This window comes from Carya illinoinensis, chromosome 11 (genome assembly GCF_018687715.1).
Source record: "Carya illinoinensis cultivar Pawnee chromosome 11, C.illinoinensisPawnee_v1, whole genome shotgun sequence".
Lineage (NCBI taxonomy): Eukaryota > Viridiplantae > Streptophyta > Magnoliopsida > Fagales > Juglandaceae > Carya > Carya illinoinensis.
The window spans coordinates 31,847,241-31,864,702 of NC_056762.1; positions in this window are offsets into that span (position 1 = coordinate 31,847,241).

The window sequence follows — 17,462 nt, forward strand, 5'->3', positions numbered from 1 at the left end:
ATATTAAAATATTATATTTTAATATTATTATTATTTTAAAATTTAAAAAAATTAAGAAAAAATTAAATTATTTATTATATTTTATATGATAATTTAAGAAAATTGTAATAATGAGATGAAAATTTTGTGTTTAAGATGAAAAATTCAAATAGCCAAACAGTATCGAAATCTTCAACCAAGCCATCAATTCAATTCTAGATTAGGCAATCTAACGGTGGACTTTTTATTATTTTAATCTCAAATCCGTGTTTAGAGCATATATAATAGTATTTACACCATATAATTTGTTTTAAAAAATAAATTTTAAATTTTACAAATCAAATTTTACTATTTAAGTGATGTGAATAGTTTGTTCTACATATCAATTTGAGAATAGAATAAATCCACTATATTGTCTAAAATAAAACGAAAAATATTATTTATTATCTTTTTATTATCTCTAAACGTGATCTTAAATAATAAATAGATAAGTAAAAATAATAAATAGTTTATTAATCATTTAACTCGACATAAAAAAAAGATTAAAAAATAATAAAAATATAATAAATAATATTTCTCTATCTAAATATCATATCAGCAATCAATAGGTACATCTTTGAAGAGAGACAAAATATTTTGAACCTTATATGTGGAGCTTCTATAAAAGAGATAAACTTTAAAAAATGGGAGTAAGCAGCACATGGAATCAATATTTTACTTATAAGATTTATTTTTTCAGTTTTCTTTTAGCATATCAATAAACCAGCCAATAGTAACTGAAATCTATGTCTTATAGAGGACTTTAATTTTAGAGAAATACTTTTTACAGTCGGGAGATGTAGTCGGCGTGCAGTCGGCTGTAAAAAAAAATTTAATACGGGACCTACATGAAAAAAAAATTATTTTTATAACTTTTTATAATTCATGTAGGTCCCCTTGAATATAAAAAAAAAAATTTATAATTTTTTTTATTCATTCCGTATAGCCGACTGCACGCCAACTGCATGTAGCAACTGTATGTAGCAAAGCTGTTAATTTTATGCATGGAGATTGGGATTATTGAGATTGAGGTTGTATTTAGGTATTGAAAATATCTCAAATATTCTTAATACATCTCACTATTATTTTATTATTTTATTATTATTTTTTACTTATTTTTATTATTATTAATTATTTTTTATTTATTTTATATTATTATTTATTATTTTTCACAACACCCAAACCCACCATGAGTTGGAAGTGGATTCTCTTGTTTTAGTTAGGTAAGTTAATAGTGCTGAGTTAAAACTGCTCGTGGTATGGTAAGTAATTGAAGATATCGAGACGGTTTTCAGAGATAGACCAACATGGAAGCTGCAGTAGCTACCTAGAGAGAGGAATAAGGCGGCTCGCCGGCTAGCTAAGTTGGCATTGAAATGTGAGAGCGAGGAAGTACGGTTAGAAGAAGCCGTTTTTGTATGAGTAATATTATATACGTTATAGAATTGTAAACGTCGTATAATTATTTTAAAAAAAATAAAATTTATGATTAAAAAATTAATTTTTTTACATAAATTTTATATTAATTTATTTTTTTTAAAGCGATTGTACGCCACTTATATAATCACAATTATAAATATCATTTTTCTTCTTATATTCGTAGTCTTAATTTACTTGAAAACCAATGTACTGAATAATTATTTCGAATAATTATTATTTTTAAATATATTTAACATTTTTCTTAATTTTTAACTTCGCTTTTGCGCGTGTAGACTGTGCATTAATCATTGCCCCCAACGCATTTTTGACATTGCTATACCTAATTAATCATCTTCACTCCAATGCATGGGATTAAATTATAAATGAAAAGACCCTTTTTGTTAATAAAGTTAAGGAATGATTGCGCTTTAGCTTTCAAACAATCACTTTTCTCGTAACAAAAAGTTCTGCCAGCAACTAGTTGCGAAGAATATTCGACTTATGAAAAATAATAATTAATAGATGATACGACATAATATTAATAATGGAATCTTAAAAAATGAGACTAATTACAAAGAGATCAAAAGTTTGAGATAAAACGAAAAATTTGATAGATTAGGTTTCATTTTGTAAAATAAATAATAATTTGATATGATAAATATAAAATTATTTAGGCTTAAGCTGCATTTGGATGTTGAAGTGATCTGAACTCTTTTATAAATAATAATGAGTTGAATAGGTAGAATGAGTTATATGAGGCCAATTTAAAATGAGTTTAAGGAGATTTTGAGTTGAGATGATTTAAGAGTTAAGTGTTTGGATGTTAAACTCAATTTAAGATTAAACTCAATTTAAGATTAAACTAAACTGAGATGATTTTAGCTTAACTTTGCACCAAACGAAGTCTTAGTTTAGATATAGAAACGGTTTCATCTCATTTATGGTAGGTTTGGAAGACATATCTCAACTCAAAATTTTCAACTAAACTCAAAATTATCATCTAAACTCAAAATTATCATCTCATTATTACAACTTTTTCAAAGTTTCATACAAAATATAATAAACAATTTAATTTTTTTTTAAATTTCAATACAATTTTTTCAAATCCCAAAATAATAATAATATTCAAAATTAATACTTTAAATTTTCATCTCATTTCATCTCTCATCTTATATTATAACTTTTTCAAATTTTAACACAATATATAATAAATAATTCAACTTTTCAAATCTCAAAATAATAATAATATTAAAAATAATAATATTTTATTCAATCCTCAACTTTCATTTAAAATCACTTATCTCATCTCACTATCCAAACTACACTTTAAATCTTTGTTTACACCATCTAAATATTTCCTTTCTTTTTTTCAAGGTACAAAAAAAAAAAAATTGTTTAAGATGTTTGAAGCGATGAAAATTCATCAATTTCTTGCCTTAAAATAATTGCTTTGGCATTTATGAAAGTGAGAATATTGGGGAGAGATCTCAATACACGTTAGGGTCTAATTCTCCATACAGATAGGGATAATGCAGAAAGCTCATATATGATATATTTGTTGAAATCTCTCTCCTCAAGGAACAATTACAACAAGAGAGTGGCAGCATTTAAGAATCGCTTCTGCAGTAGTGATTCCTTTGTGCTCTGTACACAAATTCGAGGAGGTTTTCTACCTTCAAAATATATGCTGTCTCCTTGTTCTCTAAGGTAGAGAAAGCACCTGTTGGGACGTTGCCGACATGTTCTTTCCTTTTGGCCTCTTTATGCCATGTAAAAATGTAGTTCTTTTGCTTTGTTTAGCTTTGCCTTGAGCAGAGATAGCGGGCTTGAAGATGCTGACATCTATCAGAAAGCATGTTCTTTAATCTAATGTACTTGGCTAAATTCATTTTTAATTGGTATCCAAAACAAAAATGCAATAAAGAAGGGAAAAAAAACCTTCTGGCATGTTGAGAAGAACTCGTTACGGCTGTCCTTACCTCCATATTCATGTTGTCCGATTGTGACTAAGGTGATGATTCGTCTCTTTTTCATGTTTTGGCATTTCCTCAATGGTTAGTTTTGCTTCCTGGCTATCTTGCCAAGTCATGCCTTGTCCATATTCAACCGAAGGATTTAATGATTGATGGAGATCTCATACATTAGAGGGTTGTGGTATTAAAATTGAACAATATAGGAGCTTTATGGTATTTTTTATATCCGATTCTAATTTGAGCCAATCTGTCCTCAAAGAATTTAGCAGAGCTTGGACTTGGGCTTACTAATTGGATTGCAGATTGGCTAAGTTGGGTTAGAATAGCAAGGTGGGGAAATTTGTCCTTTAGCTTAGAGAAGGTTTCCCAAGTGACATCATTGGGTTCTTGGCCTTGCCAGCAAACTAGAAGCTCGATCTGTGCCTTGTTTTCGGCCTTTTTCATGCGGCAGTTGAGAACTTTCTAAGGTTCTAGGCGGATGACTCCCAAGCCGTCCGCTGGTGGCAGTGATAGGAAGGATGTTACTTTGGATTCGAGTTTGGGCTTGAGTTGTTATACATGAAATGTGGAGTGGATCCTTGAAGTGTTCGGAAGATCCAGCTTATAAGCTACTAGGCCAACCCTCTGTATCACCTGGAACAGCCCAAAGTACCGAGAGTCTGAGGGGCCAGCTTAACACTAAATCGAAGAGCCACCATGGTATGTCGATACGATTGAAGGCGTAGGAATTCCTAGTCCCTCATTGAGAACTCTTGCTCTTTTCTACTTAAATTTGAGTATTTTTTTCATACGATCTTGGGTTGCTTGCATGTTCTATTTGAGTAGCTTAGAAATGTGATCACGGGTTCTAAGTGCGTTGTCCACTGTCTCCACACATGTTGTACCTAGCACAGTCTAGCAATCTTGGTGGTGGCTGTCCATATAGGGCCTCATATGGAGTCCGTTTGGTTGGTGAGTCAATCTCAAGTGGTGAGTTTGAAGTAGAGCTAGAAACATGTGAAGATGGGATGCAAACTTCCTTCATCGTCGGTAGCATAATTTCGAAACACTGATACATTCATTAAATAAAAGATTTATCACCAGGTGTAATGTAAACACATAAATAGTCAATCATGATTTGTATCAATTTCATTTGACAATTTGCTCTCATCATTTGTAGATACTTCATATGACTCAACATGTTGCGTAATTGTCACATCAACAATTTCATCTTCAATATTTTCTTTATGTAATGGAATCATCTCATACTAGCTCAAATCTGCAAATAACTCTCAAACGGGTCTAAGGTTTATTTTGATAAAACAATAATGCAAAATATGCTAATATATATTAAATAACAACAATATATGAGTAATACAATAAAAACATAATTATTGAGTATTATGAAGTAAGTAATATATTTAGTAGTATTATTAATTTTTTTATTAAATATTTAAGTCTTAAGTATTTGTATTTTAATTTAAATTTAAGTATTATTAATTTAAATATTAATTATTTTAATTTACATTTAAGTATTATTAATTTTAATATTAAGTACTTAAGTATTATTAAGTTTTAAGTATGTGTATTATAAAGAAGCTGAAAAGTAATTGGGAGATACTTTAAAAGTATTTTATGCAAGTTATATTCGAATGCTATTTATTAATGTTCGAACTAATCAATCATGTTCGAACGATATCAAATACACATTCAAACAAATTTAGCCTAGATTCTAGACGTCTTCAAGAATAGAGAACAATATTCAAGAACAAACAACAATATCAAGAACAAACACAATAAAACGTTGCACCATATCATAATCAAAATCAATGAGTGAATGAAGAGCATACCTGGGTTGAAGGAGATGAAAAATCAGAGGGAGAAGAATGACCACAAGCTTCACCAAAAATCAATGAAAAAAAAATTAGTGGGAGAATAATGATTGAGTGAAATAAAAAATGAAGGATTTGGAATATGGATTGAGGGAGAATGGCACTGAATTGAAGGGGAGAGGGATTGGGTTGAAGGAGAGAGGGGTTGGGTTGAATGAAGAATATTCAAATGAGTGTGGATATTGGGGGTTCTTTAATTGTATCGGAACATTTAGCGTTTGAACGGTTAAATAATAACCATTCGAACAATCGAATAGTACCATTCGAATGCTATTTGAACAGTATAATAGTACTATTCAAACACTATTCCACTGCTCATATATTGGTGGGATGCATTCCTGCTCAAGTTTCAGGAGTTGTCAAAAACCTTACAAACGTTCAATCCCTTAGCTTGATCGTTCAAACAGTAAATAATAACCATTCGAATGTTCATTATTTAATGTTTAATTATTATTATTTTTTACATTATACATTTACGTAAAATTATAGGATTATATCTATATAGATACATCATATGATAATATAGTTTAGTAACATAGTAATATCATCTAATTATTATATTCGATCATATATATTATATTATAGTAAAGTATTAAAGAATATATAGTATCATATATATTAGACTATAAGTAACATATATGTAGTAGCACATATATATACTAATTATATATATATATATTAATTTAAGTATTAATCTATACTATATATATCATATTAAGTATAACATGTACTAGATAATATCATAATATACAGTACTACATAGATATTAATATCCTAATTATATCCGTAACCACACCCTGGTCCCCCTTTGAAGCCTATTCTTCTAAGTACCGGTATGCTCTTTTCTTAGTTATTTTACCGTTTATATTTAGATTTTGTCGGATTATTTATTTGAATTAGGATAAAACCTGTTGAACTCAAGGTTTCAAGTTTTAATGTGATTATAAATCTACACATGGATTTTGATAATAACAAATGAATTCAAAGAATAAAGAAATCTCAAGCTCAAGTTGTCTACACAATGGAGTCAAGCACATCAAGGAAACAAGCATGAGCAAGAAGGGAACAAGTTCACATTAAAATTATAGAGTAATGTTGTAAATCTCTTCAAAATTCGAACTTAGGATTAATGCTCAAAATTAATATTTTATCATAAAGCATTAAAATACATTTTTCACATGTGCATGAATATTTTTGAAAATTAAATTTGAAAATTTTGAAAGATGATTGATTGTCATCTTTTGCATGTGCATGCCTTGATTAAAGGGTTGAACTTTGAAAATATTAAAGATGATTGATTGTCATCTTTCACATGTGCATGTTTTATTTGAATCTTTTCAAAAGTGATTGATGTTTTTTTAGACTTATACAAAAAGTAAAAGATTAGGTTTGAATTTTTTGAAAATGAAAGTGTGCTCATTTTGTCATATGCCAAAAGTAAAATATTAGCTTTGATTTTTTTGAAAAAGTGAATGACGTTGTCTTTGACAATTGAAAAAGAAGAACCTTTTATTTGAATTCTTTGAAAAAGTGAATGATGTTGTCTTTGACAATTGAAAAAGAAGAACCTTTTATTTGAATTTTTTGAAAAAATGAATGATGTTGTCTTTGACATGTGAATCTTTTTAAATTTGAATATGAAGTCTCATATGCCTATAAATAGATCATTTGAGAGCTTCACATTTACAACACCAAGAGCATACAACATTCATTCAAAGCTTTCATTCTCTCTTCTCTAAGCATTGAGCCTTAATCCTTGTTCATTTTGAGAGATATAGTTTACGCTGTATTGTTCTTATTTCACTCATTAAGGAGTGTTTTCTGATAACCTACCCACTATCAGCTCTTGTATCAGAAAAAGGGTGTGTATAATCCTTGTGTGTGTAGAAAGTATTCTACACGGGGAATAGTTGAATCACCACATGTAAGGTGATTGCAAGTGCAGAGGGTGTTTTACACGGATCCTTTGTAGCGGTATTGTTCAAAGGTGTAATAAGTTTCTATCTCCACCTGAAGGAGGTTGAATAATGAATTTGGGAATCCTCAAGGGGTAGCTTGAGGCGAGGACGTAGTCAGTGGGGCCGAACCTCGTTAACATACTGAGTTTGCCTCTCTTTTACCCTTACTCTTTATATTTATTATTATTTCATATTTTGTTTATATTTTATATTATATATTTGATTTATAATTGTTATTTTTTTTAATACAACTCAATTCACCCCCCCTCTTGTGTTAGTCATCTGGGCAACAATTGGTATCAGAGCTAGTTGACCTGTACTGTTCATACAGGCAGATCACTCATGGGAACTCTCGCTTGTGACTGTGTCACCGAAACAAGACTCTCCGACCATGAGTGACGGTGCACCGGTAGAGACGGTGGCCGGCTAGTCTGGTAGGTACAATTGTTAGGTGACATAGGTGCGGCCTATGATCAGTAGAAATTGGTATCAGAGCTAAGAGCTCTATTATAAGATTAACTATCTTTTGAGTTAAGATCTTATGGCTAACATTGCAGCTTCATTTGGTGAAGGTCAATCTAGCAGTCGGCCTCCACTCTTTTGTGGAGATAATTACTCATTCTGGAAAGTTAGAATGAGAATATTTCTTCAAGCTCAAGGTAGATAAATCTGGAAATGTATTGTAAATGGACCTTATATTCCAACAAAAGTGGTTGATGAAGTAAAGGTCAAAAAGGAAGAAGAAGAGTTTGATCGTGAAGACGATAGACTTTATACTTTAAATTTAACTGCTATGAATTTATTATATAATGCTTTTAATGGAAATGAGTTTAATAGAATAATGAATTGCGCTACAGCAAAGGAAATTTGGGATAACTTGAAAGTAACTTATGAAGGAACTTCGCAAGTAAAGGAATCAAAAATTTATATTCTTACTCATGAATATGAAATGTTTAAGATGAATGATGATGAATCTATTTCTAGTATGTACACTCGTTTTACTAACATCATAAACAGATTGACAGCTCTTGGCAAAATTTATTCCAAGGTGGAGATAGTAAGAAAAATTCTCAACTCTTTACCAAAACGTTGGGAATCAAAAGTTACAGCGATTCTTGAAGCTAGAAACCTCAAGAAGCTCGAAGTCAATGAACTCATCGGGTCAGTTATCACCCATGAATACACATTGAAAAGAGGAGAAGAAGAAGGAAAGCCAAAGAAGAGCTTAGCACTTAAAACTGTTCCTCATGAAAGTGAAAGTGATGAAGATGAGGAAAATGACGATAAAGATGAAGAAGTTGCGATGATAACAAGAAGAATTCAGAGGTTCTTGAAGAAAAATAGAACTCCTCCGAGGAAATCTTTCAAAAAGTTTTCCAAGAAAGATTCAGGTAAAAACGACACTTTAATTTGTTATAAATGCAATAAACCTGGTCATATCAAGCCAGATTGTCCTCTGCTAAAGAAAGATCGAAACAAGGGCAAGAAAGCAATGAAAACTACATGGGATGATGATTCAAGTAGCTCAGATAGTGAAGCAAGCAATGAAGAATCAGCAAATCTTTGTCTTATGGCTAAAAATGACATTGAGGTAACAAATCTTGATAATATTGAAAATCCTTCATATGAAGAATTGCAAAATGTTTTAGAAAAGATTTATGAGGAATTTGAAAAATTGGGTATCAAGTATACTGCTTTGAAAAAGAAAAATTCTTCTTTAACAAACGAAATTGAAATTTTAAGAAAAGAAAGTATCATTTTGAAAGATGAAAATCTTGAATTGAATAAGAAGAAAACCGATTTAGAAAATATTGTTGAAAACTTTACGAATGGAAAAAGAAATTTTGAAAAACTTCTTGGTAGTCAAAGATGTGTTTTTGATAAGGTAGGTTTGGGATATACGCCAAAACAAAAATACAAATCTTATAAAAATTTCTTTGATAATCATTCTACCTCAAAGACTAATATTTAAAATTCTTTTCATAAAAATAATTTTGTCAAAAAAGGATATTATTATAATCATTCAAGTTTTTCATATATGTCACATGCTATTTGTAATTTTTGTAATAGAAATGGTCATAATTATCATATTTGTCCTATTAGAAGAAATCATACAATGACTATTAGGGCCATATGGGTACCTAAAAATCTTGTTTCTTCTAATACTAATAAATAAAGGACCCAAAGAACTTGGGTACCAAGAAAAATCATTTTAATTGTTTTTATAGGTATGCATGAAGTCATCCACAAGCAAAAATAAGTGATTTTTAGATAGTGGATGTTCAAGACACATGACGTGAGACAAGACTAAATTCTTTGATCTTAGATCTAAAGAAGAAGGACACGTGACATTTGGAGACAACTTGAAAGGGAAGATCGTGGGAATAAGTAAAATTGGTAATGAATCTTCTCTCATAATTGAAGATGTTCTACTTGTTGAAGGTTTAAAATATAATCTTTTGAGCATAAGTCAATTATGTGATAAAGGATTTACAATTACTTTTAAAATGGATAAATGCATTATTTTGAATGATCATGATTGTAATATTTGTTTTATTGCTTTTAGAAACAATAATGTTTATACAATTGATTTTGAAGAAATTACCTCACAAGATGCTATTTGCCTGTCAGCTCAAAATGAAACTAGTTGGTTATGGCATAGAAGATTAGGTCATGCCAACATGGAACTTATTTCCAAACTTTCAAAAAATGATCTTGTGAGAGGTTTACCAAAAACATATTTTCTTAAAGACAAAATTTGTGATGCATGTCAATTTGGTAAACAAACAAAAACTTCTTTTAAAACTAAGAAACATATTTCCACTACTAGACCATTGCAACTAATACACATGGATTTTTTTAAACCAAATAGAGTTGCAAGTCTAGGAGGAAAATATTATGCATTTGTTATTGTTGATGATTTCTCTAGATATACTTGGGTCATCTTTCTTGCTCATAAAGATGAGGCACATAATGCCTTTACCAAGTTATGCAAGAGAATTCAAAATGAAAAGGGCTATACTATTTCAAGTATCCAAAGTGATAGGGGAAAAGAGTTTGTTAATAAAAATATTGAAACAGTTTGTGATGAAAACGGTTTTGTGCATAATTTTTCTACTCCTCGAACTCCTCAACAAAATGGGGTAGTAGAGAGGAAAAATAGATCTCTTCAAGAGATGGCAAGAACAATGCTCAATGAGAACAACTTACCTAGTTATTTTTGGGCTGAAGCGGTAAATACTGCATGTTATGTTATAAATAGAGTTATGCTAAGGTCTAAGTTAGATAAAACCCCCTATGAGCTTTGGAATGAGAAAAAACCCAACATTAGTTACTTTCATGTATTTGGATGCAAATGTTTTATTTTTAATGACAATGATAATTTAGACAAGTTTGATGCAAAATCTGATGAAGGTATCTTTCTCGGGCATTCTACTAATAGTAAAGCTTATAGAGTATTCAATAAAAAGACTTTGACTGTACAAGAATCTATGCATGTAGTATTTGATGAATCTAATTCTCCACTCTCCAAGAAATCTATTGATGAAGAAACAGGAGGTATAAATAACACAGAAAGTCTCAATCTCAACAAAGAGAAAACAATAGAGGAAGTTCAACATGGAGCCATCAGGAAAGATCATCAAAATTTAATACAAGATGCAACCAAACAGTGGAAATTTGTGAAAGATCATCCAGTAGAACAAATTTTGGGAGAACCTTCACAAGGTGTAAGTACTCGATCATCTCTTAGAAATATTTGCAATCATACTGCTTTTCTATCTCAAATTGAACCCAAAAATATTAATGACGTACTTCTTGATGAATATTGGATTCTAGATATGCAAGAAGAGTTGAATCAATTTGAAAGAAATGATGTTTGGACACTTGTTCCTAGACCCAAAAACCATACTATTATTGGAACAAAATGGGTTTTTAGAAACAAGAAAGATGAGTCCGGAGTCATTACTAGAAATAAGGCTCGACTTGTAGCCCAAGGTTTTAATCAAGAAGAAGGAATCGATTATGATGAGACATATGTACCTGTCGCAAGATTAGAAGCTATTCGAATGCTACTTGCATATGCTTGTTATAAAGATTTCAAACTTTTTCAAATGGATGTTAAAAGTGCTTTCTTAAATGATTTTATAAATGAAGAGGTATATATTGAGCAACCTCCAAGTTTTGAAAATCATATTTCCCCAAATCATGTTTTCAAACTCACAAAAGCACTATATGGACTTAAACAAGCTCCTAGAGCTTGGTACGAAAGACTTAGTGGTTTCTTGATTGAAAAAGGTTTTTCAAGAGGAAAAATCGACACAACTCTTTTCATTAAATATGAAAATGATGATATTCTTTTGATTCAGATTTTTGTTGATGATATAATATTCGGTGCTACTAATGAAAATATGTGTCAAGTTTTTGTTAAGACTATGCAGGAAGAATTTGAGATGAGTATGATGGGAGAACTTACATTCTTTCTCGGATTGCAAATTAAGCAAGCAAAAAGTGGGACATTCATCAATCAATCAAAATATATTAAGGAATTAATGAAGAAGTTTGGGATGGAAAATGCTAAGGAAATTGGAACACCAATGAGCCCATCAACTAAGCTTGATAAAGATGAATCCGGTAAGCCAGTTGACTCGAAGATATATCGAGATATGATTGGTAGCTTATTATATTTAACAGCCAGTAGACCAGATATTATGTTTAGTGTGTGCTTATGTGCACGCTTTCAATCATCTCCAAAAGAATCACATTTAATTGCAGTTAAGCGCATTCTTAGATATCTTAGTGGTGCAATTAACCTAGGGTTATGGTACCCTAAGCACACATCTTTCGATCTAATCAGCTACACAGATGCAGATTATGCTGGCTGTAAAATAGATCGAAAAAGCACTAGTAGAGCATGCAATTTCTTAGGTTATGCATTAGTTTCCTAGTTTAGTAAAAAATAAAATTCTGTTGCACTATCTACTACTAAGGCATAATATGTTGCTGCGGGTAGTTGTTGTGCTCAAGTTCTCTACATGAAGCAACAACTTGAAGATTTTAAACTCAAGTATAATCACATTCCAATCAAATGTGATAATACAAGTGCTATAAATCTTTCAAAGAACCCAATACAACATTCTAGAACTAAGCATATTGAAATAAGGTATCATTTTCTTCGAGATCATGTGCAAAAAGGCGATATAATATTAGAGTTCACAAACACACACGATCAATTAGCAAATATTTTCACAAAACCTTTACCAGAAGATAGATTATGTATGATCAGAAGAGAAATAGGTATGATGCATGCTATGAATATCTCTTAAAAGATAGACCAGAGTTAATAAAATAGAGATAGATTTTTTAAATACTTTTACATAAACTTGAGATTCTTAGCCTCATGTTTGAGACGCTCATTCTCTTCATACAATATCATGTCATTCTTATTCATGGGAACCGGCAAGCGGAATGAAGAATCTAATAAAGATTTCAACTGTTTATTCTTCTGCCGAATGATTCCTTCCCTTGTATGAGACTCTTGAACAATTCGTTGAAGTACAATAATTTGTTCTTTGAGCCTTTCAACTTCATGATTTTTGGCTTGTAGCCGCTGAGAAAAAGCAACAATAGAGGAAGAGTAGCGAGTCCCAAGACTCACCAAGTCATAAATAGTATCAGAATCTGACTTATTAGTCAGATTATTATTTTCTTGCTGCAACATGGCACCAATGGCAGCTGCAGAAAGGACAGGGGTTGAGATGCAGAATGCCTCATGGATGGATCTAGAGAAATGTTAGAAGAATGAGCCATTGAGAAAAGAATAGAAGGCTTAAAACAAGAATGCTGAAGGAATGCAGATGAGTTATAGAGATGAGATGAAAACTTGATGCGGATTGGATGAACTTCAGGACTGATTTTATAGAGATAGCATAAAGAATAAGACAAACTATTTTCTCTTCAAATCTTATTTAGTTAAAAGAAATATAAGATATGCTGGACACACATTGTCAAAAGTTTTCTTACTAACCCAGCGAGATTAACAGTAGATTGTCCCTATTTTTCTAGTAAACGGTGAACCTCTGCTGTTATCTGCCGATGTTGACCTTGTATCTGAACCCTTTCTCGTTCCAGCTCCTCTATTCGTGGTTGCAGATCATGAGCATACCAATCTGCAAATTTTTTCAACTCTTGGTTTTCTTGTTTTAGCCTTTTATTCTCACTATCCTTATTAGCAAACTTCTGTCGTAACTCAAATATTTGTATGTTAAGATGATCAATCTCACTCACCCTCGCCATTAACCTTCGAGACAAGATCGTAACAGAGACAGCATATTGACTACTGAGCATTCTTGATTCTGCAATAATCTCAGAATTAGCCTTAATAGAAAAACGGTTCACTGCTCCTATCATGGTATTGACGGCCTCAGGAGAGAAGATTGATGATTGATGCGTCAAGGGTTCCTGATTCAAGTCTGGAACATTAGTGGAAGAGAATTGCTCAGCCATTCTATCGTTGTGGAAAAACAGAACTCAGGTCAAGAAGCGATTTTTTTTTGGCATCCGATAGATGAAAATGATCATTTTTTTATAGAAACTCTGAGCCTTCAATCCCGTTTGTCAACAACATCAGGCGATTATTTAAATCTTCAGCCGTATTAAATTCATAGAGTTAGGCCTCGAGGCTTTGCAGCACTTGTCGGGTCACGGAAGGCTCCATTTTTCAACTATCTACAGTGACTATTAAACGCATCGTTTTCTTTAGTCCATTTATTTGCTGCCGATCCTTTTTAATGATGCCAAAAGGGGGAGAAGTTTTAAACTAGAACATTAACATTGTTTAAATTGCTAAACTTGTTATATATGCTTGGAATTATATTTATACTTTTGTTTGAAAAACTAACGCATATTTTCAGGGGGAACTTAAGTATTAATACAGATTTCAAGTTCTATCAAATATTTGTCATCATCAAAAAGGGGGAGATTGTTGAACTCAAGGTTTCAAGTTTCATGTGATTATAAATCTACACATGGATTTTGATGATAACAAATGAATTCAAAGAATAAAGAAGTCTCAAGCTCAAGTTGTCTACACAATGGAGTCAAGCACATTAAGGAAACAAGCATGAGCAAGAAGGGAACAAGTTCACATTAAAATTATAGAGTAATGTTGTAAATCTCTTCAAAATTCGAAATTAGGATTAATGCTCAAAATTAATATTTTATCATAAAGCATTAAAATACATTTTCCACATGTGCATGAATATTTTTGAAAATTAAATTTGAAAATTTTGAAAGATGATTGATTGTCATCTTTTGCATGTGCATGCCTTGATTAAAAGGTTGAACTTTGAAAATATTAAAGATGATTGATTGTCATCTTTCACATGTGCATGTTTTATTTGAATATTTTCAAAAGTGATTGATGTTTTTTTAGACTTATACAAAAAGTAAAAGATTAGGTTTGAATTTTTTGAAAATGAAAGTGTGCTCATTTTGTCATATGTCAAAAGTAAAAGATTAGGTTTGATTTTTTTGAAAAAGTGAATGATGTTGTCTTTGACAATTGAAAAAGAAGAACCTTTTATTTGAATTCTTTGAAAAAGTGAATGATGTTGTCTTTGACAATTGAAAAAGAAAAACCTTTTATTTGAATTTTTTGAAAAAGTGAATGATGTTATCTTTGACATGTGAATCTTTTTAAATTTGAATATGAAGTCTCATATGCTTATAAATAGATCATTTGAGAGCTTCACATTTACAACACCAAGAGCATACAACATTCATTCAAAGCTTTCATTCTCTCTTCTCTAAGCATTGAGCCTTAATCCTTGTTCATTTTGAGAGATATAGTTTGCGCTGTATTGTTCTTATTTCACTCATTGAGGAGTGTTTTCTGATAACCTACTCACTATCAGCTCTTGTATCAGAAAAATGGTGTGTATAACCCTTGTGTGTGTAGAAAGTATTCTACACGGGGAATAGTTGAATCACCACGTGTAAGGTGATTGCAAGTGTAGAGGGTGTTCTACACGGATCCTTTGTAGCGGTATTGTTCAAAGGTGTAATAGGTTTCTATCTCCACCTGAAAGAGGTTGAATAGTGAATTTGGGAATCCTCAAGGGGTAGCTTGAGGCGAAAACGTAGGCAGTGGGGCCGAACCTCGTTAACATACTGAGTTTGCTTCTCTCTTACCCTTACTCTTTATATTTATTGTTATTTCATATTTTGTTTATATTTTATATTATATATTTGATTTATAATTGTTATTTTTTTTAATACAACTCAATTCACCCCCCCTCTTGTGTTAGTCATCTGGGCAACAAAACCATTTGTCCATCAATATTCAATAGGCATCGTAGGTTTGCTTAAATCCATTATAGGATGTTTATTTATGATTCTATGGTTGTATTTTGTTGAAAAGCCCATGGATGATTTCATGGATTTTCATGGTTGAGTTAACTTAGCCATTGTTGAGTTTGATTCGCATACCGTTCGATCGTAGATGATTAGCGTTTGAAAGGTATTAGCCAAATAGGATGAATAATCGTTTGAACACTGTTTAATCATTCCAATGGTGTAATAATTGATATCGTTTGAACACTATTGTAGCTGTTCAAAGGATATAAATCAATTTATTAAATATTAAATAACTAAATATTAATTTCTAATTAATATTAACTAAAAAGTTTATTTTTATCACATTTTGTAGTTCTATCAATCTTCATGACAATGCATATTATATTATAATTAAATTAATATATAAAGTTATTACATTTTGTTAAATATTAAATTACTATTAATTTAATATAATTAATATTAAATAATGTGATATTATTTTTATAAAATTTTGTTGTTCACAATGTCTTAATTAAATTGCTATTAGTATATAATTTAGTGAATAGTTATTTATTATATTTTTATCACTAATATTGCATATATAATTTCTTTTTTAAAATTCAGATTGATAATGTCTAAATCTAGGCTAGGACGTAAGCGTCGTCATCCAAGCGAGACTAGCATCCAAACAGGCAGAGAGATGACTGTTTCACTAGAGCGCTAAGTGAAGATTTCTAACTTCCAAATTCTTGTCTGGGAGAGTCATTCCTTGCCATTAGTCTTTAGCGATCGTGATCGAGAACTTATCCTAAATTAGCAGGAAGAAGCATGGGAGACCGTGTCCTATATTGACATCATTGCTAAGTTTTATAGACAACTCGGTGGTGCCAGCCTAGATAATGGAGGGGCATACAAAATCTCTGTCCAAGTAGTTCCAATTATATTTTTAGCAGACGGACTTGCTGAATATCTCGGTATTCCTAGACTGCATGATGCATATCCAAACGTGGTATTTAGAGAGTCTGATCCTTTAGGTGATGTGGAGACCGCTGATGATGAGGCATCGGTATATACAAATGAGCTCGATGTCCTCACCGATCATGAGATAAGGGACTTGGTTGTTGGTCTATATGCTCCTCTGTATGATGGGACGGAGAGCATCAAGCAGGAAAATCTATCTTCTTTCTTCAAGATCGTGAATTTGATAATCGCTAACAATTTTGACCATCAGCAGTACAAGACAGAGATTGGTATTAATCGAACGAAATTTATGATAAGGGTCTCTCGTGGCGTTCCTATCGACTTAGCATGGTATATATTCGATAGGATTCAATCAAAATTTTAGTACATTTCAACTGATATATTGCCATTCAGGATCCTAATTATCCAATTTTTGCTATATGCTAGGATCTTGCCTGATGTTGCCGAGTGTAAACGAGAGTTGATGGAACCGATCAACAGCACCACCTTTTCACGCAGCATGGGACATTCAAGGCTGTGTCTTCGTGGACCTGTTCTAGACCCGGTTGATCCTTAGAGAGATACATAGCAGGAAGATCATGGAGTATTGGCTGGTGAGACATTCACGCAGGCCGATGCATCACACACAGTTACTTGTGAGGAGATGGCCGATATAGTGCATGCATGGATTAACTGACAGGCATCAACGATGATCGATGCAGTGCATATAGAGGTCCATATTGTCATGTCTGAGTTACGTATAGATTAATGCTAGTATCTCTGACTTACTTACAGAATTTGACGCCATGTCTGCGACTCAAATCACAATCAATACTCGACTGATATAGATAGAGGAATGCATTGCTACATTCAAGAATGTGTGCGAAGAATTATGGCCTTAGTACTTTCTATATTTTATTTTTTATTTT